The sequence below is a fragment of the Hyla sarda genome, chromosome 5 (assembly GCF_029499605.1).
Source record: "Hyla sarda isolate aHylSar1 chromosome 5, aHylSar1.hap1, whole genome shotgun sequence".
NCBI classification, from domain to species: domain Eukaryota; kingdom Metazoa; phylum Chordata; class Amphibia; order Anura; family Hylidae; genus Hyla; species Hyla sarda.
In genome coordinates this window covers 194760057-194771069 of record NC_079193.1, presented here as the reverse complement: position 1 = coordinate 194771069, position 11013 = coordinate 194760057, and the positions used below count along the sequence as shown (strand labels likewise).

At 42.5% G+C, this 11013-nt stretch overlaps 1 long non-coding RNA gene across 1 annotated transcript in view; it reads right to left on the bottom strand.

Moving 5' to 3' along the window:
• Positions 1-2060: 2060 nt before the first annotated feature.
• LOC130273713 (uncharacterized) overlaps positions 2061-11013 on the bottom strand; it is a 13345-nt gene continuing 4392 nt past the window's right edge. Inside the window, exon 3 of the long non-coding RNA XR_008844096.1 lies at positions 2061-2728. This is a non-coding gene — a long non-coding RNA (uncharacterized LOC130273713). The remainder of the gene's footprint in view (positions 2729-11013) is intronic.

Genomic DNA, 11013 nt, shown 5'->3' with positions numbered 1-11013 from the left:
TGAACGCAAAACACGTTGAACCTTGAAACAGATGAGCTACAGCAGCAGAAAACAAAGTCGGTTGCTATTCATAACACCAACATCCAAAATTCTCCCAAACAATAGCAGAGTAAAACTGGTGCTACACAGGACATGTACAGGTTCAGGAAAGGAACTTTATTCGACCAAGATGCTAATTGTTTCACTGCGCATGGGCAGCTTCGTCAGGGCAGCTTAATGCCTGACAAAACTACCTATGCGCAGTAAAACGCATTGCATCTTGGTCGCATAAAGTTCATTTCCTGCACCTCTACATTTCCTGTGTAGCGACAGTTTTACCCTGCTATTATTTGGGAGAATCTTGGATGTTTGTGTTATTCGTTTGGAGCAGGAGGGCTGCAACCTGGACTAATATCTTCCTATCATACGCTTTCCCTTTTGCACATTTTTTTAGGGTAAGAAGCTTAATTTCCAATCTTTTCCGTGGCTTGGTGTCATTTCACTATGGAGCACTGTCTCTCTTTGTTTTAGGGTGCTATTCTTGTCACCTAGAACAGAAAACTGAGACTACAATTCCCACAGGCTCACCAAAATTGGACAATGAAAGACTGGAAGAATGTTTTTTGGTCTTTTAATTCCAGCTCTGATGAGTTTTGATTTCAGCTGTGAAAAATGGCAGGGTCAGAATTAGGTATAAAGAACATGAAATCATGGATCCATCCTTGTTTCAAAGGATCAAGCTGCTGATGGTAGTGTAATGGTGTGGAAAACATTCTTTGGACCCTTAGTACCATTTGAGCATGGTTTAAACGTGGCAGCCTACCTGAGTATTATTATTGACTATGTCCATCCCTTTATAACCACAGTGTACGCATCTTCTGATGGCTACTTCCAGCAGGATACTTCTCCATGTACAAAGCTCACATCATCCTAAACTGGTTTCTTGAACATGACAATAAGTTCACTGTACTCCAATGGCCTTGACAATCACCAGAACTCATTCTACACATCTGAAGCAACTGTGTGATGCCATCATGTTCATATGGACCAAATTTTTGGATTAATGGTTCATGCACCTTCTAGAAAGTATGCCATGAAGGCAGTTATGAAGGCATATGGGGCTCCAAACTGGCACTAGCAAGGTGTAGCTAATAAAGTGACTAGTGAGTGTACAGTATATGCACACTTCTTCTCTAGTCCTTTCCAAAAAATAATAAACGTACATCCTAAAGTTAAAAAAAATTGGATCCATACATAATGTTGTCTACAAATGCTGAATTGTCTTGGCCTTGAAATTCCTGAAGAAGAATCTTCTTACAGAGTAACAAAGAGTATACTATTTATAGTTGAGAGGTGACTACATTCACATCAGAGGTCACAGGAATGAACCACATACGCAAATATAAAATAAATAAAATCATAAGTATAATCAATAAGTAAACAATATTATTGGTAGAAATAAAAAAATTGTTTAGGATAAGAGAGAATTATTGTTGTGTTTTACAAATTTTGATTCTGTCCTGAGAAGTTGGTTTTTAGAGGATCAGTCAGTTTGATAATGTGGGGCTTAATTGGGTAGTATCTGAGAAAATGCATCATGTCTGATGTCAACTGTTTACCACTGGATCCCAATTGATTAGTTTATTAGTGGAAACACACTTCTATGAACTTTTTTATAATTCTTATGAAGTCTTCCCAACATCAACTTTGCAGCAAGGACAAACAAAGGACATCCCTTGTCTTACAGTTGACATGACCCCCAACTCAAAAAATCCTTCTAATTGAGGATTAGTGAATATGGTGTTGGGGGCCATACAGTGACAAATCAAATAATCCCCACTCCATATGTTCAGTGTACTAGAAGGACATGCAAATGACTTTTCACGATCCTTCCGATGTCTATCAGCAGGTTATTATATTTGGTGATACACCTAAATTAATCAGGCTGCAACAACAATTCCCTAGTACTAACCTTGACTCTTTCTTATGCTCTTGGTAACAATTGTGGTTAACCAAGAACCCTTAATTGAGGAAAGCAAGATATCCAGCAATCAGAGTAGGTGCAAACAGGAACTCTTTATTGGAGTTAGGTACAAACATCCTTAAAACCATTGACGCATTTCAACATCCCTTAATGATCCCTTAATTGTTGAGTTTAAGATGAAAGACTGTGTTAAAATATAAGAAGTTGGAGCATTATCTCCCTATTTCATAAAACTGAATTTTTTGATCTTGTATTTTTGGCTGAGAATTTAGAATTGTGATAAGATAGGCAAAATGTTTAAGGGACTTTGGATAAGGGATACATTCTTCATATTCCTGTGACAAAAAGAAAACTGCATGATTGATGTATCAATACATTCTTACTACACTTTTCAATAGACCATCTGACTGGCTTGAGTACATTCTTATACACCTTTGTTAGCATGTGTAGAAATGCTAGTACTAGTTTAGGAAAAAGGACATAGCCACACATCTACATGTTGTACATTTATCTATTGCTTCTCCGAAAATTACAAAAACTAACATCAGTTAGCTAGTATACTTTTTTTTCAAAACATACAAGCTACTCACCATGTCAAAGCCACCTGATTCAAGTGAGTTTCTAACTTAATATTGCTTGGTGACGGGCAGCAACAGTATTTCAGCAGCCACACTACTGCCAGATATGGCCCCTGGCGCAGCCGACTGAGAGAAGCCAATAATAAACCCTCGTGCAGTTGCTTGCTGGAGCCAAAGCAAAACAAAACTAAGTGAGGGGACAGAATACAAATGTAAAGCAAATTTAGAAGAAAGACATGGCCGCACATCCACATGTTGTACATTGATCCTTGCTTCTTAGCACAATTACAAAAACTAACATCATAGTTAAAATACATTTTGATCAAGTTGTAAAGCCCATTTTCCACTCCACAGCTACCGGATTAAAGTGAGTCCCTAATGTAAAATGGCATGGCACAGACCAAAATAAAAATGTCTTGGCCCTCCACTGGTCACAGTACCCTACTTAAAAATCTATTGAGCAAAAGGTTCCTACCTACTTTCTTTTAACAAAGTTATCTACCTCAACTTCTTCATCTCCCCACTCTTACTCATTCTTAACCAAACACCCACACATCTCTTTGTTTGACTATCCAGGTTAGATAAAAACTTGATTATTTAAACAGGCACTGCATTTCAACAATCTTTGCATAGATCAATAGTTCAAGTGAATATAACATACTTTTGTTACATCTTATTAGACAAAAATGCTTTATTTCCCCTTCCTCCCTTCACTTTAAGTTGTCTTCCATTTTGAAAATCAGCTCAGTTTTGTCCTGTGTCAGGTCAGTGTATGTCCTGCAACTCACTCAGGGATGGAGGGAGGCAGGAGAAGAGATGTTTGGGAACACATGAGACAGAGAGACAGTACAGACAACTCTACCAGTAATATGTCTCTCAATAGGGCTTTATACACAGTTTAGAATGCTCAGTACTCCTATGTTATTTTTTTAAGAGCCGAGGCAAGTGCTCTCTATCACCCGAAGTGCAAGAAAAAGTGCAAACGTGTCGCACAAAAAAAAATGTGCACAAAGGATGCGGTCTATCGCTAAGCCCTTCTCCGAAAGGAGAGAGGCCCCCCAGCAAACCTACCCTTCACCTCCGGGCCAAAAGGCAACTGCAAGGATCCAGGTCCGATTCCCCTTTTCGCCGAAGCTACTAAGGGGCTGAAAATGCTCCTGGCTTCAACCTAGGAATTAGCCAAAGTATCAGCCGAGGAGCCGTATACTGGTGGCATCTTGACCAAAGCCAAGATGCCCAGGGGTTGCAGGGAGGTGAGGAACCTAATGGCCACACACACCTCCCCTAGACCGCCAGGAGGGACACCCAGAAGGGCTACCGCATCCTGACAATCCTGTGTACAAATAAAGACACAAACATGGCACAGTGACAAACAAAAAAATTATAAATAAGTGTACGAGTGCAGATATACTGCCCAGTCATCCGGCCGGATCTATAAAAATTGCCCTGATCCTAGCAAGAAGGCCGGGATACAAAGGGCGAGTGTCAAAGGTGAAGAGTATGGTGCAGTGCATTCACCCAGTGAGTTTCGGTACCTCAGGGTCACCACTCCCTGAGGCACAGAAGTACCTCGGCTCTACACCCCTCTACCTCATGACAAGATGTTATGCCTTTCAAGCTACAGCTGCTGTTGCTTAGGCTGTGCACAGAGACATATAAGCGCAGGAGTCCATCCTCGTTAGGCTCTGTCCACCCGCTCAGGGAGAACTGAAAATTATAGATGAAACCTGCCGAGCAGAAATCTAAAAATGCAGTATTCAAGATATCGTGCTTCCCCTCATGTAGGCACAGACAGGAAATCTTATCCTGAAAAGTCACGACAAATATACTTTAAAGGGGTATTAAAGTTTTTTTTTTATATTTTATATGACTATGCTACATGGGCTGTAAAGTTAGTGTAGTTCAAAATATAATGTCTGTACCTGTGTGTGTACCTGTGGTCTCACAATTCTTCTGTGATTTTTGCCCCAACATTTATTTTTAACAGCATACAAAATTACTCAGGTCTCAGGTTTTCCAAGACTGCAGTGTGGCTAGATGTGACATCACTAGTAAGGTGATAACAGGGAGTCTGTCTGCTTCAATGGGTGGAGCGACCGCTGAGAGGGAGAGAGATCATTTTGCAACAGCTGTAGGCACCCTGGTTAGAAAACACTGGCCTTTTGAATGGAATGCAGCTCATTTCTGTTTCAATGGGTGGGGGGATGATGTGTGGAAGGGAGGAATGTGACCTCAAATTTACAAGCATGGAACTATGAGATGTGTAGTTTGAGAATGAAATCCAACAGGACATACCCAGTTCACAAAAAGATAGCCACAGCATTATGGTAATCTCACAACATAGCCCCAAGACAAGCACAGATCCTTCCTAAGCATGTCCATTACTGTCTGGCAGGTAAGTGTTAAAATCACCTTATGGTGAATAACCTCTTTAACATCTTGGAAGCCCATCTATCCATTACCTACTGTATGTCTACCTTTTTCACTACAAACCAGGAAATATCATGCTATTTCTTCTGATCCCAAGGTAAAATACCTATGTAGGCAAATAGATACCAATCTTCTTGATAGCAGTTCACCTACTTAATGCTAGGATACAGATTGCCTACAGTGACTTTAAGATGCATCAACCTTTATTGGACCTCTTTCCTTTTTTTTTGGTTATGCTAGAAACTGGAATTTAAATAGACTTAGACTTTTGCCATTTGACCAGCACATCATACATAATACTTTAAAAATGCAACATATCTTTTATTGTGCCTCAAATAATAATGAGAAAATGTCTCTACCAGCTTTACACTTAGAATTTCTATTCTTCTTGGCAAAAAAGATAAAACTCAGTCAGATTGGAGGGAGACAGTCTGTGAACAACAATTTTCCAATCTTATATTGTATTAATAAACCTACACTTGCTACCAATAAAGATATACTCAATTATCATAAATCCGAAAAACTTTTTCAGATATAATTTTACATAATTATCAAAAACAGCTCAAAAAAGATAAAGACACCCCTAACCCATAAAAAACATGCACCCTAATGAGCACATTGTCCCCTGCCGTATGGATAATCAAGAATATAGCAACACACTTATATAAGATAATAAATCCTCCTCCGTATGTATTTGGCAATGTTTCCAGGCAATGTTTAAAATAACATACATAACGTATTAATACACATGATAGAATGCATTACCTGCTCTTAGTATGTTACCGGCGGCCATTTGGGGACTTCTGTGTACCCTCGACATACGTCGTTTCGTGGGTTAACCCACTTCGTAAGGGTGTGTGTGTGATAGTACAGTGGTCCCTCAACATACGATGGTAATTCGTTCCAAATGACCCATCGTTTGTCGAATCCATCGTGTGTTGAGGGATTCGTGCAATGTAAAAAGTGCATTTAATACTCACCTGTCCCCACCGCTCCAGACCGCATCCTCACCGCTCTCGATGCTGTCCTAGGGGTTCCCGATGCTGTCCCGCTGCTCCGGCGTCTTCTTCTGGATCCTCCGGCTTCTTCCGCATCTTCCCCGGTGTCCGGGCCTCGCTTTCTGGTGACGTTATTACGTTGCTGCGCCGGGACGGCGAGCGCAGCGACATAATAACGATGCCGGAAAGCGAAGCCCGGACCCCGGAGAAGATGCAGAAGACGCCGGAGGATCGTGAAGTGGACCCGGAGCAGCGGGAAAAGGTAAGTGAACCTGTCCAAGATGCTTAAACTGCTATTCGACAGCAGCTTAAGCATTTTGCGCTGTCGGATAGCAGTTAATGCGATGGCCCCGACATATAAAAGCACCGTATGCCGATGCTGACTGAGAGGCCATCGTATGTCGATTTGATCATATGTCGGGGCCATCGCATGTCGGGGGGTTACTGTATAGATGTTGGGTTGGGCACTATAGAGTTGGTTTTGGGTGTGGGAATGGGATATAACGGGTTAAATGTCATGCAAGTGAGTGTGGGTGTGTTGTGGGGGGAATTTGAGATGAGTTATGTAATTGCACTATAATGGCACTGTATGGCACAGGTTACTATAAATTTCACTATATATATATATATATATATATATATATATATATATATATATATATATATATAGTGGTCAGTAGACGACCGCGACTTCCAAGGTAACACCAGGCTTTATTGTCATTTACTTTTATGTATTATTCATGATCCCAGTAGAGGGAGGCACATATGGGGGGTAGGGGTTACATGATCTAGTTGGTATGATGGGAGGTTATATTGTGGTGTATAGAATTTTGGATTAGTGCTATGTGCTATAGTGAGGTGTTTTCACATTTGTAATTATATACATAATATGGGTAATAATTAGGAGATAGTAATATAAAGGATATGTAATGTGGGAATTGATATGATTATGGTGTAATTATAAAACAAAGGATTGATTTGATGAACACTGTGGTATGTTATGATATGGTCATTGTATTAAATATGATATGACTAAATATTGTAGGCACTATGGTTAATAATAGAAGGAGTATAGAATGATATACATACAGTATATTGTATTTAAAATAAGTTGTTTGATATTCAAATAAGAGACCTTTATGATAGGAATTAGGAATATACAACCAATTTAACCCCAGAGGGTTAACCAAAAGAAACCTCTATATTGCATGTGTCACAGATCATAACTTTTATTGTGAATAATTTAATATATAGGTGAGAAAATAAATGTATTTAAAAACACAGCTCCACTACAGTCCCTCCGTCTATAGAATATGGCCTTAGGGTCAGTTGACTGGCCTTCCAGTTCTCAGGACTATTGTACTGATTCCCATCAATAATACCAGACCTACTTCAGGCATATATTTCACTGTTGATGTTAATCGTGTATATGTATCATTCCAGATCACGATATAAACCGCCCAAGAGCAGCCAGCTGCAGACATCACCTGTATATGGGATCTTGAGAACTGATAGCCTCAATATAGGTCCCTACTTTCCATGAATGCCCTAAAGTAGGCCTGGATAGGGTTCTATGTATGATGTTTAGGCCACTACTGTATGTGGTTGTTGTTTGTCAGGTTCCCCAGTATAAGGTACTGGGGAATCCCAGCCTCTATAAACCTGCTGTGCACCGCAGGTATGGGCTGTATATCAACTAGGTGGTAAGGTACGCCAGGTAGGACCCTATCAATTGGCTTATTCAATTATACTAGGCATTGGACAGTGGAGTTGCTGCTAAAACACAAATCTGTCACACCCCAACATGTTTTGCCACTGTTGTGGCTTTATCAAGGAGTTCACTGACAGCAATGCAGTCAGTGAACTCCTTGATAAAGCCACAACAGTGGCGAAACATGTCGGGGTGTGACAGATTTGTGTTTTAAATGTGTACTCCGCCCCTAGACATCTTATCCCCTATCCAAAGGATAGGGGATAAGATGTGAGATCGCCGGGGTCCCGCTGCTGGGAACCCCGGGGATCGCTGCTGCAGCACCCCGCTATCATTACTGTGCAGAGCGAGATCGCTCTGCACGTAATGACGGGCAATACAGGGGCTGGAGCATTGTTACATCACGGCTCCGCCCCTCGTGACATCACGGTCTGCCCCCGTCAATACAAGTCTATGGGAGGGGGCGTGGCGGTTGTCACGCCCCCTGCCATAGACTTGCATTAAGGGGATGGGCTGTGATGGCATGAGGGGCGGAGCCATGACGTGACGATGCTCCGGCCCCTGTATCGCCCGTCATTACGCACAGAGCGAACTCGCTCTGTGCAGTAATGATGGCGGGGTGCCGCAGTGGCGATCCCCGGGGTCCCCAGCAGCGGGACCGTGGTGATCTAACATCGTATCCCTATCCTTTGGATAGGGGATAAGATGCCAGGGGCGGAGTACCCCTTTAACAGCAACTCCACTGTCCAATGCCTAGTATAATTGAATAAGCCAATTGATAGACTTTGTTATAAGGACTGTTCCTGTTATCCCATGTTACAGAAAATCTTCAGTAAAGTTTCCAAAAGTTTTCAGCAAAGCTCTGGTTGTGGACATTGCATTTATTCTACATCTCCCTATCGCTTTTGGGAAGGGTGGCGATAGGCCAATCATCACAGTATTAACCCTCACCCTGGCGTCACGACTGACAAGAGTTAATTATACCCGTGATATACCTCACAGCAACACCCCAACTGCCCTACATACACCCCCAAGGCACCACAAAGCCTTTTTGGCATCACAAACAGGATACGGGTGTGTGCCTGCTGCTGTTGCCACCAGTGAAAGTGTACTCCCCCGATATAAGAGACTGTATTCATATGTGTGCTGCAAACTGCATTTCCATGTACAAGAGCGGTGCGTGTTGTGTACAGTACAAGGGGGCCATGCAAAAAGTAAGGGGGGAGGCAAAGATTTATTCGCTGCGCAAATGTGTAAAGAGAGAGGTGAATTTATGCTGCGATCCTCCCCTTGTTCCAGGGAGAACCGAAGTCGGGGCTGCACCGATGATGTTCTTCCTGCCGGCAGCCATTTTGGGGAAGCCCAGTATAAAAGAAACCCTGACAAGTGCCCTTTTCAGTCTGCACAGAGAGCCGGAGAGTGCAGACATGGAGGAGATCAGTGTTCCTCGGGGCGAAAGCATCAAGATGGCACCGGAACAGTGGAAAGTTGTGGCGGTCACAGCCCAACTGTTCCAGAACCTTGCCGACCGTCTGCAGCGGTTGTCGTTGGATGAAGAAGGGGCCTGCAATCTTCCCCCACTGCCCGACGATGACAAGAAGGCACTGGGATACCTGGAGGTGCATCACTGGTGAGACTGTCCCCTCACCATAGGACCTGGGGCTCATGGGCCGAGATCCCGTCAGAGGAGTCATCAGTGAGTACCCTGCCAGAGGCTGCCTTTTCTTCCTCCTCCAGCCCTGAACCTGAGGTACCTCAATCCAGTTTGCAGAGTGCACGACCGGAGTTAATCGAATACATGCATGCTGTACTCCAACCCACACCTGGGAAGCCACTCCCTCCGGTTCCCACTGCTCAAAGAGAAAGGGCTCGTCAGGAGGCTGAAATAGCTGAGTTGATGGCACAACTAAAGGCCCGACACAGGGAACTGTATGCACCTAAACATATTCATCTGCCATATGAAGAGCAAGTGCGCTATCAACAAAACACAAAAGAAATGGAAGCGCATTATATCAGAATGTGGGACTACCCCCGAGAAGGAAAGAAACCTTTGGAAAGATGTAGAGCCACTGTAACAAAATATGACAAGGTCAGAGGCCATACATTGAAAAGAGGTTTCACTCACTGGCGGTGGGTCAGATTGTGGAATATACCCCTGTCCGGGGTCTCCGTGGAGAATGGGCTGCGGCGGTGACCAGACCAGCAGCTCCTACTCAAATACCCTTCAAATACTTCCCTTCAACTGATTGGGAGTCCTATCCCTTCAAGCTGAGATCAAATTTCTTTCTGAGTACAGCGAAGTGCCCAGGCCTGCTCACGACAAAGAGATGAAGCCTAAACTTTGGGCACCAACGACAGTACCTAGGCCCTCTCCCGACGAGGAGATTTGGCTTTTTTCATAGGTACCAACTAAAGTGCTGCGGCCCACTCCTGGCATGGAGAGGGGGCTGAACCAACCGGCACCAACCATGATACCAGCTACCACAGCGGCCAGTAGTCCCCTAGTCAATTTGAATCTGTTTCTGATTTTAATTCTGTGTATGACTCTGGCCTGACTGACATCTACTCTGGATACTGATCCTGTTTCTGACTATCGTCTCTATCTGATTTTGTGGTTCCTGATGACAGTCAAGTCCTCTCTACCGTTGATCATAGCTCAACAGACCTTAACCCCTTAAGGACTACGCCCATTTGGGCCTTAAAGGGGTATTCCAGGCCAAAGCTTTTTTTTTTAAATATATCAACTGGCTCCAGAAAGTTAAACAGATTTGTAAATTACTTCTTTTAAAAAATCTTAATCCTTCCAATAGTTATTAGCTTCTGAAGTTGAGTTGTTGTTTTCTGTCTAACTGCTCTCTGATGACTCACGTCCCGGAGGCTGTGCAGTTCCTATGGGGATATTCTCCCATCATGCACAGCTCCCAGGACGTGACATCATCATTGAGCAGTTAGACAGAAAACTTCAGAAGCTAATAACTATTGGAAGGATTAAGATTTTTTAATAGAAGTAATTTACAAATCTGTTTATCTTTCCGGAGCCAGTTGATATATAAAAAAAAAGGTTTTGCCTGGAATACCCCTTTAAGGACTCAGACATCTTCATTTTTGCATTATCGTTTTTTCCTCCTCACCTTCTTAAATCCATAACTTTTATTTTTCCATCCATAGACCAACATGAGGGCTTGTTTTTTGGGTGACCAATTGTATTAATTTGTAATGACTCTTTATTTTACCATAAATTTACGATACAACAATTTTTATTTTTATTTTGTGGGGAAATTAAAAAGAAAACTGCAATTTTGCTACTTTTGGAGGGTTTCCATTTAACGCAGT